At 47.6% G+C, this 17,099-nt stretch overlaps 1 non-coding gene across 1 annotated transcript; it reads left to right on the plus strand.

Annotated features, from left to right (window-relative positions):
- Positions 1–588: 588 nt before the first annotated feature.
- On the plus strand, positions 589–728 carry LOC119929136. The gene has a single exon (XR_005451275.1). It is a non-coding gene; the product is annotated as a small nucleolar RNA SNORA7 (small nucleolar RNA).
- Positions 729–17,099: the final 16,371 nt, after the last annotated feature.

Genomic DNA, 17,099 nt, shown 5'->3' on the forward strand with positions numbered 1-17,099 from the left:
TCTGCTGGTCTGTATTTCTCAGGCATTGAGGGTATTCTGGTCACAGAGATGCTACCCCGGGGACTAGCTGAAGGAAGTACCCAGTCAGCAGCAGCTCTGAACCCTTAGATTTCCTCCGCATTCCCCTCCCAGTCACCGCCTCTGCATTCAGATGCTGAGGGCCAGTTACCACCTGTCTTGCTGGCTTCTATTTTATGTTTCCCCCACAACCCAAGTGCTTCCCAAGCGCTTAGTACAGTGCTCTGCACACAGTAAGCACTCAATATATGTGACAATGAATGAATGAACTCCATCCTTCTCCTTCCTTCTGCAGGATGGCTGGGCTGTGTTCTCCTTCTCAGAAAGAGAAGAGGACTAAGGAAGTGTACAAATCTCAGGGAAATAGCTAGATAAGGCAGTCACAAAAGCAACACCAGGGCAGGTAATAATAATAATAATAATAACTATGGTATTTATTAAGCACATACTATGTTCCAGACACTTATACTAAGCACTGGGGTAGATACAAGGTAATTGGGTTGGACACAGTCCATGTCCCACATGGGGCTCATAGTCTTAATCCCCATTTTACAGATGAGGTAACTGAGGCACCAGTCTCAGGGTCACACCTGGAGAGTTTCCAGTACTCTACCAGTCTAGACTATAGGAGGGAGAGTCAAGCAGAAGCATACCCATTCCATTCCTAGCTTGGGCAGTGGCTGGCGAGTGGAAGGCAATCTGCTACAAGTCAAAACTCATTTGTGCTGGGCAGCAGCGGCATGGGAAAGAGTCGAGAGCAGAGACTCAGGTTTACTGCACGGAAGGCGGCGATGGAAAACCACTTCCATATTTTTAACAAGACAACTCTATGGATCCACCACCAGAACAATTGCAGATGGCGGTGGGGCATTCTGGGAGAGATGTGTCTATGGTGTCACTATGGGTCGGACATGACTCGACAGCATAAGACAACAACAACAACTGAGGCATGGAGAAGTTAAGTGACTTGTCCAAGGGAAGAGAGCGGTTCTACTCCAAGAGGGAGAAAAAGGCCGAACCCACACTGTCCTCGTTCAGTGGGGCCCCAGGAAGCATTGGCATCTTGGTTTCTTAAACCTGTAATGCTGTCAGAAGCTGCCAGTACAGTGGGAACCCTGAAAGTCCCTCCTCCCAGCCTAGGGATGCCCCCCCCACCCCCCAGGACAGGAAGGCTGCAGCACTGGCCCCATTCCACTCTACTAATAATAATAATTGTGGTATTTGTTAAGTGCTTACTATGTGCCAGGCATTGTACCAAGCACTGTGGTGGGTACAAGCAAATTAGGTTGGCCACAGTCCCGGTCCCACATGGGGCTCACAGTCTCAATCCCCATTTGCCAGATGAGGTAACTGAGGCACAGAGAAGTGAAATGACTTGCCCAAGGTCACACAGCGGACCAGGATTATAACTCATGACCATCTGACTCCCAGCCACTATGCCACGCTACCTTCCCTGTCTGCCCTCCACTCTGCCCAGGCAGCTGGGCGTGCTTCTTTCCTGTGTCTCCAAGTTCCTGCTCAGCTATTCCCATTCCATCCTAACCAGCCTTCTGCCAGGGCTGGTCAGATAAAGCATCCAGGCACCACTCTGTATAATTAAACAGGCAGAACTGAATCCAACCCGGGGACCTCTGGAGGGAACAAGTTTTTTCCCTTGCCAGAGGCTGCAGGGTGGGGTGGGTGGGGTGGGCCGGCGGGTCACATCACTCGAACACAAGAAATCGGGTTCATTCATTCAATCATATTTGTTGAGCGCATACTGTGTGCAGAGCACTGTACTAAGTGCTTGGGAAGTACAAGTTGGCAATATGTAGAGACGGTCCCTACCCAACAGCAGGCTCACAGTCTAGAAGGGGGAGACAGACAACAAAACAAAACATATAACAAATAAAATTAATGGAATAAATATGTACAAATAAAATAAATAAATAGAGTAATAAATACATACAAACATATATACATATATATAGGTGCTGTGGGGAGGGGAAGGAGGTAAGGCGGGGGAATGGGCAGGGGGAGGAGGGGGAGAGGAAGGAGGGGGCTCAGTCTGGGAGGGCCTCCTGGAGAAGGTGATCTTTCAGTAGGGCTTTGAAGGGAGGAAGAGAGCTAGCTTGGCGGATGCAAGTTCCCATCGGGGAGACGTGGTCCCGCTCTCTGCTTCCCCCCACCCCCCATTAATAAATCAATCAATCAATGGTATTTATTGAGTGCTTGTGTGCTGAGCTCAATTATAAGTGCTTGGGAGGGTAGAATGCAACAGATTTGGTAGACATATTCCCTGCCCACAAGGCGCTTACAGTCTAGAGGTGGAGACCAGCATTAAAATAAATTTAAGCTATGTACATAGATGCTGAGTGGGGGGTGACTATGAAGAACTTCAAGGGGATGGATCCAAGTGCATAGGTGATGTACAGGGGAGAGGGAGCAGGAGAAAAGAGGGCTTAATTGGGGAAAGCCTCTTGGAGGAGATGTGATTTTAGTTAGCCTTTGAAGGTAGAGAGAGCGGTGGTCTGTCAGATATGGAGGGGGAGGGAGTTCCAGGGTCAGGATGTGAGTGAGGGTTCAGCGATGAGATAGACGAGATCGAGGGAAGCATGTGGACTCTATTGTAGTAGGAAGTCAGTGAGGTAAAGTAGGAGTGACAAAACCAATGGTAAGGCATTTCTGTTTAACATGGAGGTGGCTGAAGGTTCTTGAGTGGGAAGATGTGGGCTGAATGTTTTTTAGACAGCAGAATATGGACCGAAAGGGGGAGAAACAGGAGACAGGGAGGTCAGCCAGGAGGCTAATGCAGTAGATAATTGTGGCATTTATTAAGTACTTACTACATGCCAAGTACTGGGATAGGTACAGTACAAGCAAACTGGAAACAGTCCCTATCCCCTATGGGACTCACAGCCTAAGGGAGAGGGAGAGCAGATATGGAATCCCCATTTTACAGATGAGAAAACTGAGGCTCAGAGAAGTGACGTGATTTGCCCAAGGTCACACAGCCAGCAAGTGGTAGAGCCAGTATTAGAACCCAGGTCCCTAAATTCCCATCTCTTTCCACTAGGCCATACAGTTTCTGTTTGAGAGGTCAGAGGTTTTCAGGAGTCCCAAGGGGGAAACTTTTTAAGCCTTTCATTTTCAAGGGAGCAGATAGTCTTCCAAACCCCCAGGCTGTCTTGAGCCTCTGAGGGACCTAAGGCAAGTCAGAGGGCACCAAAGTCAGTGATGGACGAGAAAAATCAAGCCCAGAGGTGGAAGAAGCAGAGTGATCATTGGGCAGACATGTCCCACAAGAGGCGACCCAATGGCTCCAACGGGGAATCTGAACACCCGGGACGTAGGTGCCACCTCAGTTCCTCAGCCTGGGGCCCAGGCTGGGCCATCCCTGCCCACAGTGAAAGCTACAGTTGATGATGATGCTGGTATTTGTTAAGCGCTTACTATGTGTCAAGCATTGTACTAAGCACTGTGGTAGCTACAAGCTAATCATGTTGGACACAATCCCTTTCCCACATGGGGCTCACAGTCTTAATCCCCATTTTATAGATGTGGTAACTGAAGCACAGAGAAGGTAAGTGACTTGGCCAAGTTCACATAGCAGACAAGTGGCAGAGCCGGGATTAGAACCCAGGTCCTTCTAACTTCCAGACCTATGCAGTATATACACTAGGCCACATCCCCAGGGCCAACCTACGGGGCTGCCTCAGTCCCTTTTCCTTGAGGGTGAAGTCATAGAACCCCCACTGCACAGGGAAGACAGTCCTTCCTGGGCTCCGAGCCTCCGCTCACCACAAGCCTCTCTCCCAAGTCCTGAGGATTTCCAATCAGGCTGGAAAGACCCACAATAGAGGTGTTAGCTCTTTAAAGCCTGTCCCCTGGCAGCCTCTGCCCCCACCCAAATTGCCACCCTTCCTATACCCCGACACAACAGAAAAGTAATCCCTCTGCGCAGTCTCCGCTTGGGCAGATCCTAGGGGCAGAAATACAATCACAAACCCAAACAACAGCCCCCTCCCACCTCTCTCAAACTGCAGCAGTCTGAGTGGAGACCAAGGCTGGAGACACAAGAATGAATTAAGTGCCCCAGGAGCGCAGACTGAAGGAACCGGTTTTCTTTAGTTTAGAGAGGAGCAGACTGGAGAGGAGGCCGAGTTACAGGCTTCAAGCCTACAAAGGGATAATGCAGGAGTGATTCTGAGCAGCTAAGCTTCTTCTTGCCAGCGAGGTCAGGTCAAGGGCCAAGGGATAGGTTGAGATTAAGCGGAAAGCAGCAAGCAGAGCTTTCTGGATATAAGTGGTGGGAGATACCGGAATGTGCTGCCTGGAGAGATGGAGGAGTCATTTGGGAAATTTTTAGAAAAAGGAGGAAAAGTGTTTTTTTCAGGATGGTTTTGAGTCCAGTCTTTCCTGGAAGCAAGGGGATGACCTAAAAGGTCAATTCAGGTTCCTCCCCTATTTCTTCATGCTCACCCCCACCCCCCAGCTACTCTGGCATTACTATGCTAACTTTAATCGTGACATCAGCTGGGCCTGCCTAAAGATCTCAGCACCCCTCTTCTCTGACTTTTTCCATCCTGCACCCCCACAATTTGTATGGTTCTCCACTCTGCAAGGCTGCATTTGTTGACCAAAAAAAAAAACACCCCAAAAAACCAGTTACCAATCTCTTTGCTCCAGCTCATTAGTCCTCGAAAAAACTCAATCCAAGCATAAAAGAGTTAAACCTTAGGGTGTTGTTGTTTTTTTTCTGGCATCATTTGCAAAACTGTGCAGGCTCAGCGTCTCCATCCAGGACCAGGACCAGGAATTTCCAGGACCAGGAATTTCTCCTGGCCCCAAGGGGCCAGCGGGGTCAGGTGTCCATGGTCTGTGAAAGAAAAAATAGCCTTTCTGTCCCTGGTAAATTATTCACTGAGTCCCAAAGCTGCATCTGCTCTTCAGTAGAGCAGCAGGGGTGGGGGTGAGGGTTTGGCAAGGGGGAGCCAGGAGAGGCTCCTTTGGGGGTTCTCCTGAGACCCTTGGACCGGATGGGCCCAGGACCCCTGATTAGGAAAGGAATCAGAGGATCTGGGTTCTAATCCCAGCTCCACCACTTATCTATTCTGTGACCTTGGAAAAGTCACTTAACTTCTCTGTGCCTCAGTTACCTCATCTGTAAAATGAAAATTAAGGCACTGAGTTCCATGTGGAACATGAATTGTGTCCAACCTTGTACTAACCCAGTGTTTAGTACAGTGCCTGGCACATAGTAAGTACCTAACAAATGCCATTAGAAGTGAATGGCAAAGGGTAAATAGTCTCTTTCTGAGTAGAATATGGGCTGAAAGACTCAGGGAAGAGGAAGTGCCCAATCCAAAGACACGGTTCCCCTGGAGGACTGGGAGTCCAGAGAGATGGACAGATGTAGCCACAGACTCTCATTGAGCTCTTTCTGGGCAGGAAGTCATCCTTTGCTTAGTATTAATCAATCACATTTATTGGACATCTACTGCATACAGAACTCTGTACTAAGCACTTGGGAGAGTAAAATATAACAGAACTGGTAGACATGCTCTCTGCCAAAAAAGAGCTTATAGGGGGAGATAGACATTAAAATAAATTATGGATATGGTCATTAGAGCTGTAGAGTGGCTCAGTAAAAAGAGCACGGGCTTGGGAGTCAGAGCTCATGGGTTCGAATCCCGGCTCTGCCAATTGTCAGCTGTGTGACTTTGGGCAAGTCACTTAACTTCTCTGTGCCTCAGTTACCTCATCTGTAAAATGGGGATTAAGACTGTGAGCCCCACGTGGGACAAACTGATCATCTTATATCCTCCCCAGTGCTTAGTACAGTGCTTTGCACATAGTAAGTGCTTAACAAATGCCATCATTATTATTATTATGAATAAAGGGTACAAATCCAATTGTAAGGGCAATGCAGAAGGGAGAGGAAGTAGGGGAAATGAGGGCTTAGTTGTGGAAGGCCTCTTGGAGGAGACATGATTGTCATAAGCTTTGAAGATGGGGAGAGTGGTGATCTGTCGGATATGAAGTGAGAGGAAGATAGACAAAACTGAGGTACAGCGAGTAGGTTGGTGTTAGAAGAGTCAAGTGAGCATGCTGGATTGTAGTAAGAAATCAGCAAGGTAAGATAGGAGGGGACAAGAAGATCGAGTGCTTTAACGCTAATGGTAAGGACTTTCTGTTTGATGTGGAGGTGGATGGGCAACCACTGGAGATTCTTGAGAAGTGGGAAAACATAATCAGAAAGTAGAGTGAAGTAGGGATTGGAGTGGGAAAAAAACAGGAGGCAGAGAAGTTAGCAGAGTTTGATGCAATAGTCAAGGTGGGATAGGATAAACATTTCGAGCAGCCTAGTAACAATCTGGATGAAAAGGAGAGGGCAGATTTTAGTGAGGTTGTAAAATTTGAACTGACAGGATTTGGTGACAGATTGACTATGTGGGTTGAATGAGAGAGATGAGTCGAGGATAACGTCAAGGTTATGCGCTTGTGAGACAGGGAGGATGGCGGTGCTATCTACAGTGATGGGAGAGTCAGGGCAGACAGGGTTTGGGGGCAAAGATGAGGAGTTCATTCATTCAATTGTATTTATTGAGCGCTTACTGTGTGCAGAGCACTGTACTAAGCGCTTGGGAAGTACAAGTTGGCAACATATAGATATAGACATGATAAGTCTGAGGTGTCAGCGGGATATCCAACTAGAGATATCCTAAAGGCAGTAGGAAATATGAGATTGCAGAAGAGAAAGATCAGGGCTTGAGAGGTATATTTGGGAATCCTCCATACAGAGATGGGAGTTGAAGCCATGGGAGTGAAAGAATTCTCCAAGGGAGTGGATGTAAAAAGAGAATAGAAGGGGGACCCAGAATAGAGTTTTGAAGGATTCCCACAGTTAGAGAGTGGAAGGCAGAGGAGGAACCCACAAAAGAGACTGAGAAGGAGCGGCCAGAGAGATAGGAGAAGAAGCAGAAGAAGCCAGGGTTAGATAATTATTCCAGGAGAAGGAAGTGGTCCACGGTGTCAAAGGCAGCTGAGCAGTCATGGAGGATTAATATGGTGCTCTACACTCAGTGGGTGCTCGATAAATGTCTTTACTTCCCGACTACAAGACTGCTGCTCCAATCTGTACAAACTCATTAAGGGCCTGTAACCAGATAGGATGGGGAGGGAAGCAGAGTTGAAGCAGGTGGGGTTGCAGAGTTCCATATTTTCCTATAGCTCAGACCCTGAGGGCCCCGAGGACCTCTGACAGCTCTGAGAAGGGAAAATCTTGGGAGTCGCAGGGGAAAAGTTGGCCCCAAGGGCCCCAAGTGGTTTGGACCATAACCCTGAAATGCAAGGGGAGATTTGAACAAAGAACATGGTTCCCTTCCCTCTAAAGACTCCAAGGGAGGCATGTGACTCAGTTCATCCAACCAAGGCCCCAGGAGACAAGGAAATGGGGTCTTAGCCCAAGCCCACTTCATGGACCCAGGCTTCCTGGGGAGTCTCCAGGTGTCTCTCCACTCCCTGTCCCCGCCATTTGGGCCAAGGAAATGTTGGGGCAAGAAGGAGTCATAGAAAGAAAAATCTAGAAATACCCACCATTAATTCATTCATTCAATCGTATTTATTGAGTGCTTACTGTGTGCAGAGCACTGTACTAAGCTCTTGGGAAGTACAAATCGGCAACATACAGAGACGGTTCCTACGCAACAACGGGCTCACAGTCTAGAAGTGGGGAGAGCCAGCCACCAGCCAGCCACCGAGCAGCAATGGCGTTTCAGTTGAACTGCAGGGCAGACCAACCAACGTGGGCCTGTGCAGAGAATATCCAAATAATATGCAAGTTATCCAACACCTGACTTACTAGATCATGGGAGCAAGATCTGGCTCCCAGGACACTCTCGAATGGAAGCATCAGTTGGGCTTTGAGCCTCTTGGAGCAACCTCAAAGCCTGAGCTGCATATCTGTCCAGGACTCCACGGTCTCCATCTCCCTCCCTTCGCCTCAGGTAGTGACCTATTTTTGTCCACCTCTCTCTCCAGTGACCATCTTCCAGAAGGCCTCGGCCCTCTTAGACAGGCCCCAGGCTCAGACCCCATATGCATCAGCCTCCCGCAGGTCTCTGGAACTGACGCAGCAGCATGTGCGGACCACGGAAGCCCCCTGCACCCGTTCAAACTCTTGCCTACTTTTAAATGTTGCTTGGAGACCAAATTCAATTTGGCCTAACTCATCCAAATCTGCAGTGCAGAATTCATTGGGCGAGGAACCTTTTTTACAGGAATAATTCATTTTTCTGGTGTTGTAGAGGGGAGTAATTGATCTAGAGGTTTGCAGTTTGCCTCCCAGAATAGTTTTACTCTTAATGTAGGAATAAAACTCTGTTAGGTCAAATACACAGCAATAAATACAAGAAGCACATTAGCTTTAATATATTGGATTATTCCACTCGCTGGTGACGAAAAACAAGATTTAATCCCCCAAGAAACACAAGCAGAGAAAATCACTTTCCCGACCCATTTTTTTTTTCTTTTAAGCCATCTTTGTCGGGGAAAAGCGCTTTGGGGTTCTTTCTCCTCAATCTGTGAGGTATTTTCTTGGATTAAACCATCCGCAAATCCCCAAACTGTCTGTGCTGATGGTTACGAATTCTTTCCCGTTGATATTTGGATTTGCAGCACTGTCAGCACACAGACACATCGCCTTGAGACTTGTCACTTATGTTAGGGATGGAGGAGACAGGGGGACAACTGCTTCAACCCCTTAAAACCTTTTTCTCCTGGGGCCTTTGGACAACGGTCTTTGGCCACAAGTGGTCATCTGGTCTAATTCCCTGTCTCCAGGCAGGCTTCGTCTTCACTGCAGCACTTTAAGCGGGAACCCAGGGAGATCTGGGGAGCTGTCAAGGATCCCTGCTGCTCTCTCCCTGCCATTCCCTCTTGCCCACCCACTGCCTGTCTTTCCCCTCCTCCATCCTCTGCTGAACCATTCTGGCACAGACTGCTTGGAGCCAGCCACACTCAGTGAGCGGGGCTGGATGGGAAGGAAAGGGGAAGGTCTGGAGTGAGAATTCAACACAAGGCCATCTTTTGGGGAATAGTTTCACCTCAAAAAGTAACTGCCCAGAGTACATACAAATCCTATGTAAACACACATCAGCCTGCCCTCCTCCTTCTTCCCTCTCTGCCCCCTCAATAAGTTCATTCCTTATTGCTGTGGAACCTAGGGCAAGTCGGTTAACTTCTCAGTACTTCAGTCACCTCATCTGTAAAATAGGGTTTAATATTTTGAGCCCCATGTGGGACACGGACTGTGTCCATCCTGATTAGCTTGTATCATCCCCAGTGCCTAGCACATAGCAAACACTTAAATAATATTTTTTAAAAATGTGGTCCTGGAAAAAGTCCTAGCTCTGCCTGGGACCCCATTCAGTAAAAGAGTGTCCAGACTTGGATCCCTTGAAAACCTTGGTGTCGTGTCTCAGTATAGATTAACCATCTCTGTCAGGAATGTGGTCTAAGCTAAATCCCTCTTGCTCCACTGCTGGGGTCCATTCCACTCATGTAGCAAGAATGTCTGGCCCTATTTAAGAATTCATTCAATCGTATTTATTGAGCACTTACTGTGTGCAGAGCACTGTACTAAGTGCTTGGGAAGTACAAGTTGGCAACATATAGAGACGGTCCCTACCCAACAGTGGGCTCACAGTCTACAATGGGGAAATGGAAACTCCCGTGGGGAGGGAAGCTCCCTTGGTGATATCACTTCCTTTTTTTCAAGAGGGTGAAAGACAGGTGCTCCTGAAGGTTGCAGATTTCTTTAACTGTTTGTGACGCAGGGTGGTCCTGCCTCCCTTTTATGACTGCAAGCTCCTGGAGAGCAAGGCCTGGGTCTTGGTCGACTTTTGGTCCTCTCCGCAGGGCCCCAGAAGAAAACCATACATGGAGGCTTGAAGGGGAAGCTTCAATCAATCCTGTCTGATTTATGACCCCTGCAACAATGCTTCTCCACCCTTATTGATTCCCATGCCCAATGTCCACGCCAGCTGTTTCAGACCTAAAGGGGAAGAAGTGTAGCCCAATGGAAAGTGCAGAGGCCTAGGAGTTGGAGGACCTGGGTTCTAATTCAGCCCTATCGCTTTTCTGTTTTGTGACTTTGGGCAAGTCACTTAACTTCTCCCCTATCAGACTTAACTGTCTCCCCCACTAGACTACAAGCTTCTTGTGTCTACCAATTCTATTGCATTGTACTCTCCCGCACACTAGAGAAGCATCCTGGCCTAGTGGATAGAGCATAGGCCTGGGAATCAGAAGGACCTTGGGTTCTAATCCTAGCTCCACCACTTTTCTGCTATGTGGCCTTGGGCAAGTCACTTAACTTCTCTGTGCTTCAGTTACCTCATCTGTAAAATCGGTCTGAAGACTGTGAGCCCCATGTGGGACATGGACTGTATCCAACCTAGTTACATTTTATCTACCCCCCTGTGCTTAGAACAGTCCTTGGCACATAGTAAGTGCTTAACAAATACCTTTAAAAAAAGCACTTAGTACATTACCCAATGCTTAGAACAGTGCTTTGCACATAGTAAGCACTTAACAAATACCATCATTATTATTACTCTGCACACAGTGAGTGCTCAATAAATATAAAGTATTAATTGATTGATTGATTTTTCCCCCCTTCCTAGAATAGACCTGAAAGTCACCCCACCGCCTCCACCCACAACCCCAGGGACTCTTTCGGGCCTGCCAAGTTAACAGTAACTGTACTCCCCCGACTAATTCCAAGTGCTTTTTATCTGATTGTATTTGGCTAAGGCAAGACTCTACCATAATCCTTCTGGCAATTAATTGACTTTTGTTCAGCAAGAATGAACAAGATCTCATCTTAATCTTCTTCATTATTTCTCCTTGTACAGCAGAGTCAACACAAGATTAGGTTTAATTTACAAAAAAAAATGCAAAGTCATTACTCATTGGGGATCAGGATTGTGTCTGCTCTACGTTGCAAAACTTGATACATGGATTGGAATAATAATAATAATAATGGCATTTGTTAAGCGCTTACTATGTGCCAAGCACTGTTCTAAGTGCTCAGGTAGATACAAAGTAATCAGGTTGTCATTCATTCATTCAGTTGTATTTATTGAGCACTTACTGTGTGTAGAGCACTGTACTAAGTGCTTGGGAAGCACAAGTTCATAACATATAGAGACGGTCCCTACCTAACAACGGGCTCACAGTCTAGAAGGGGGAGACAGACAACAAAACAAAACATGTAGTCAGGTGTCAAGTCATCAGAATAAATAGAAATAAAGCTAGATGCACATCATTAACAAAATAAATTGAATAGTAAATATGTACAATTTTAAAAAATAGAATAATAAATCTGTACAAACATATATACAGGTGCTGTGGGGAGGGGAAGGAGGTGGGGGGAGGATGGGGAGGAGGAGAGGGAAAAGGGGGCTCAGTCTGGGAAGGCCTCTTGGAGGAGGTGAGCTCTCAGCAGGGCTTTGAAGGGAGGAAGAGAGCTAGCTTGGCGGATGTGAGGAGGGAGGGCATTCCAGGCCAGGAGGAGGAAGTGGGCCGGGAGTTGACGGCGGGACAGGCAAGAACAAGGTACAGTGAGGAGGTTAGTGGCAGAAGAGCGGAGGGTGCAGGCCGGGCTGTAGAAGGAGAGAAGGGAGATGAGGTAGGAGGGGGCGAGGTGATGGAGAGCCTTGAAGCCGAGAGTGAGAATTTTTGCTTGATGCATAGGTTGACTGGCACTCACTGGAGATTTTTGAGGAGGGGAATAACATGCCCAGAGCGTTTCTGCACAAAGATGATCCAGGTAGCAGCATGAAGTATAGACTGAAGTGGGGAGAGACAGGAGGAAGGGAGATCAGAGAGGAGGCTGATGCAGTAATCCAGTCGGGATAGGATGAGAGATTGAACCACATGGGGCTCACAGTCTCAATCCCCATTTTACAGGTGAGGGAACTGAGGCACAGAGAAGTGAAGTGACTTGACCAAGGTCACACAGCTGATATGTGGCAGAGTTGGGATTAGAACCCATGACCTCTGACTCCCAAGCCCGGGCTCTTTCCACTAAGCCATGCTGCTTCTCATGGAATGGCAGAGGCCTCCCTGGGTTGGCAGTTCTCCAGAAGGAATCCAGCCGCGTCCCCTGTTGGGAGCCCCACCTCCCAGAGCAGACCCTGCCCCTGGCCTCCAAACACCACCCCCATATGTTTTACCTTTCTCCCTTGCTCAGATCCATCCCATCTTATCATGATGGAGTCTCCCATCAGGCCTGATGAACCAGCCTCAGCCCTGAGACTTCATTCAATCAATCGTGCTTATTGAGCACTTACTGTGAGCATAACACTGTACTAAGTGCTTGGGAGAGTACAATATAATATAACAGATATATTCCCTGCCCACAGTGAGCTTGCAGTCTAGAGGGGGAGACAGACATTAATATGAATAAAAAAATTACAGCTATGTATATAAGTGCTGTGGGGCTGGGAACAGGGATGAATAAAGGGAGCAAGTCAGGACAACACAGAAGGGAGAGCTCTTCAGAGCCCTTCTGAGAGCTCACCTCCTCCAAGAGGCCTTCCCAGACTGAGACCCCTTTTTCCTCTCCTCCTCCCCATCCCCCAACCCTACCTCCTTCCCCTCCCCACAGCACCTGTATATATGTTTGTACAGATTTATTACTCTATTTATTTTACTAGTACATATTTACTATTCTATTCATTTTGTTAATGATGTGCATTTAGCTTTGATTCCATTTGTTCTGATGACTTGACACCTGTCCACATGTTTTGTTTTGTTGTCCGTCTCCCCCTTCTAGATTGTGATCCCGTTGTTGGGTAGGGACCATCTCTATATGTTGCCAACTTGTACTTCCCAAGCGCTTAGTACAGTGCTCTGCACACAGGAAGCGCTCAATAAATATGATTGAATGAATGAATGAACGAGTGGAAGAAAAGGAAAAAAGTACTTAGTGAGGGAATGCCTCTTGGAGGAGGTGTGCCTTCAATGAGGCTTTGAAGAGGGGGAGAGTAATTGTCAAGTATGAAGAGGGAGAATGATCAGGCCAGAGGCAGGACATTGGTGAGGGGTTGAGATAAGATAGATGAGATCGAAGCACAGTGAGAAGGTTAGCATTAGAGGAATGAAGTGTGTGGTCTTGGCCAGAGGTGAGCACTTAACAAATACCACAATTATTATTAGTGTCTCCCTGTAGACCGTAAGCTCTGTGGGGACAGGAATTGCATCTACCAACTCTGGTGTATTGTACTTTCCCAAGTGCTTAGAGCAGTGGTCTGCACACAGTAAGTGTGCAATAAATACCACTGATTGATTTTTTATAGTATTTGTTAAGCGCTTACTATGTGCCAGGCACTGTCCTAAGCACTGGGGTAGCTACAAGCTAATCAGGTTGGACACAGTCCATGTCCCACGTTGGGCTCATGGTCTTGATCCCCATTTTACAGATGAGGTAACTGAGGTGTAAAGAATAGTCATAATAATAATAATGATGGTATTTGTTCATTCATTCAATCGTATTTGTTAAATGCTTACTATGTGCCTCAGTTACCTCATCTGTAAAATGGGGATTAAGACTGTGAGCCCCCCAGTGGGACAACCTGATCACCTTGTAACCTCCCTAGCACTTAGAACAGTGTTTTGCACATGGTAAGCACTTAACAAATGCCATCGTTATTATTATTATTCATTCAATCGTATTTGTTAAATGCTTACCATGTGCCAAGCACTGTTCTAAGCACTGGAGTAGATACAAGGTAATCAGGTTGTCCCATGTGGGGCTCACAGTCTTAATCCCCATTTTACAGATGAGGTAACTGAGGCACAGAGAAGTTAAATGACTTGCCCAAAGTCACACAGCTGATAAGTGGCGGAGCCACGATCTCTGACTCCCAAGCCCAGGCTCTTTCCACTAAGTCACACTGCTTCTCTGAAGAGAAGTGAAGTGACTTGCCCAAGATCACACAGCAGATAAGTGGCAGAGCCAGAACTAGAACCCAAGTGCTTCTGACTCCCAGCATTGTGCTTTATCCACAAGACCACTCTGCTTCTCAGCATGATTGACTGTTTGAGGTCCCTGGAAATTCTGCCAGTGAATCGTGAGTATGGGTATCTAAATAGTTGTTCCCCAAGTTCTTGTGAAGTGACGTGACTTGCCCAAGATCACACAGCAGATAGGTGGCAGAGCCAGAACTAGAACCCAAGTGCTTCTGACTCCCAGCATTGTGCTTTATCCACAAGACCACTCTGCTTCTCAGCATGATTGATTGATTGAGGTCACTGGAAATTCTGCCAGTGAATCGTGAGTCTGGGTATCTAAATAGTTGTTCCCCAAGTTCTTGTGAAGTGACGTGACTTGCCCAAGATCACACAGCAGATAGGTGGCAGAGCCAGAACTAGAACCCAAGTGCTTCTGACTCCCAGCATTGTGCTTTATCCACAATACCACTCTGCTTCTCAGCATGATTGATTGATTGAGGTCACTGGAAATTCTGCCAGTGAATCATAAGTCTGGGTATCTAAATAGTTGTTCCCCAAGTTCTTGTGGAACAACTCAGTCATTGTGATGATAATTGGCTTTACTCTGCAGTCCTTCAGTCTCTACATATATTTATTATCTCGACGTAGATTTATGGAATATCTCCGCTTTGGGGAACAGCAATAAGCAATAAGCTCAACTGTTTTTTACCAAACAGCAACTGTCTGATCTGTGGGGTGAATCTGTTGGGCAGCTCCCATGGCTCTAGTCCAAGATACCTTGTACTGTCTGTTATCCAGTTCCACTTCCAGTTGGAATTTGTGATCTGGGGCTAATCCATCGCTAATGTACCAGTTTGCCATCATGCCTAGACAGCCTGGACTATTCTGGGAAGAACTTTATAGCCCGGATGTGAATAGGGCCCACCTCTCATCTCCCACTTTTCCTCCATGGGATCATGGTAGCTTAATAATTGTCAAACGTGTAGGAGCTTACTATGTGCTGAGTACAGTACTAAGCCCTGGAGTAGATGCAGGACAATTAGGTCAGACTGGTGGTCAGCTCGATATCAGGCAGACCCTTCCCTTTTGAAGGGAGAGAGGTGTCCTGCTGCAAACCCATCTAAGAGCAGAGACAGGAACCCAGCTCATTCCATAATAATAATAATAATAATGGTATTTATTAAGCACTTGCTATGTGCAAAGCACTGTTCTAAGTGCTGGGGCGGTTACAAGGTGATCAGGTTGTCCCACGGGGGGCTCACAGTCTTAATCCCCATTTTACAGATGAGGTAACTGAGGCACAGAGAAGTTAAGTGACTTGCCCAAAGTCACACAGCTGACAAGTGGCAGAGTCGGCATTTGAACCCATGACCTATGACTCCAAAGCCCGGGCTCTTTCCACTGAGCCACGCTGCTTCTCATCTGCCAGCTGTCTGCACTAACTAGGCTGCTGCTCTCCAAGACAATTCTAGGGACGCTGGGGCTTCCCAGCCAGGAAGCAACAGGCCTTTAGACCAGAGAAAGAATCTGAAATGGGAAGGGCCTTGACTGGTTCCCCCTGCCACCCCCCCACCCCAGAACTATGCTCAGTTGCTGCCAGAATGAGAGACTGACTGGGTCTCCTGGCCTTTCCATCAAGGCCCACTTGTGACATCCCAGCCCCAGCCTCCTCCAACCCTGCAGTGCTGCTGCTGCTGATATTTCCCAGTGACAAAAAGTGAGTCCAAAATAACAGCTCTACATTTCCGTGTGCTTTCTGCCTCATTTGCAAGGTCTTTGCATAATGCGCCCAGACAATGCCAGCTGCTGCTCCTTTCCCCCCCCCCGCCAGGGCTTCCCAGCCCCTGGCTCAGCCTGGAGAAATGCCCTGTTGGATGGTAAACCTCATGGGGATTCATCCCTCGGGCCAGGGAACAAAGCCAGGATCCTTAGAGCTCTAGACTGGGGGCTCCCAGCCCGCAGAAAGTCTAGACGGGGACATGCTACCTACTTGGCTACTGAGGTCCCACTGTCTGAGCACCTCAGCTGGGGACTAGAATCTCTCTCAGACAACAGGCCACCCCGAACCTCTCTCCATCCTTCCCTCCGGCCTGCTTCTGGGAGGCCACAGTGAGACCCATTCATTCACTCATTCATTCAATTGCATTTACTAAAATAATAAATAATAATGATGGCATCTGCTAAGCACTTACTATGTGCAAAGCACTGTTCTAAGCACTGGGGGAGAATACAAGGTGATCAGGTTGTCCCACATGGGGCTCACAGTCTTAATCCCCATTTGACAGATGAGAGAACTGATGAGGCACAGAGAATTTAAGTGACTTGCCCAAAGTCACACAGCAGACAAGTGGCAGAGCTGGGATTAGAACCTATGACCTCTGACTCCCAAGCCTGGGCTCAGCTCATACTGCATGCAGAGCACTGTACAAAGCACCTGGGAGAATACAGTATAAAAATAAACTGAAACATTCCCTGCCCACAGTGAGCTTATGGTCTAGAGACCCCTTCTGCTTTTTCTGCCCCTGACCCTGTGACAGGTGAACTCATCCCCGGAGTCCTGAACAGGGAGACGAGTCTCTAATCCCACACCTCCTCACTCTGTTGGGTCACTGGTCTGGGGTGGGTGGGTGGGGGGGGGGGCAGGGTAGGGTCCCCTCCTGCGATGCCTCTGTCACGGTGCCTCTTCCACCACAAGAAGCAAGATTCTCCCATTCTCTTCTGCGTCACCCTGACTTGCTCCCTTTATTCATTCCCCAAACCAGCCCCACAGCACTTATGTACATATCTGTAATTTTATTTATTTATATTCATGTCTGTCTCCCCCTCTAGACTCTAAGCTCACTGTGGGCAGGGAAGGTGTCTGTTACTTTACTCTTTTCCTCCTCCCCTCCCCATCGCTGCTCCCCCGCCCTGCCCCTTTCCCCTCCCCACAGCACTTGTGTATATTTGTACATATTTAGTACTCTATTGATTTTATTAATGATGTGAATACAGCTATAATTCTATTTATTCTGATGGTATTGACACCTGTCAACTTGTTTTGTTGCCTGTCTCCCCCTTCTAGACTGTGAGCCCATTGT

The sequence above is a fragment of the Tachyglossus aculeatus genome, chromosome 5, assembly GCF_015852505.1.
Source record: "Tachyglossus aculeatus isolate mTacAcu1 chromosome 5, mTacAcu1.pri, whole genome shotgun sequence".
Taxonomy (NCBI): domain Eukaryota; kingdom Metazoa; phylum Chordata; class Mammalia; order Monotremata; family Tachyglossidae; genus Tachyglossus; species Tachyglossus aculeatus.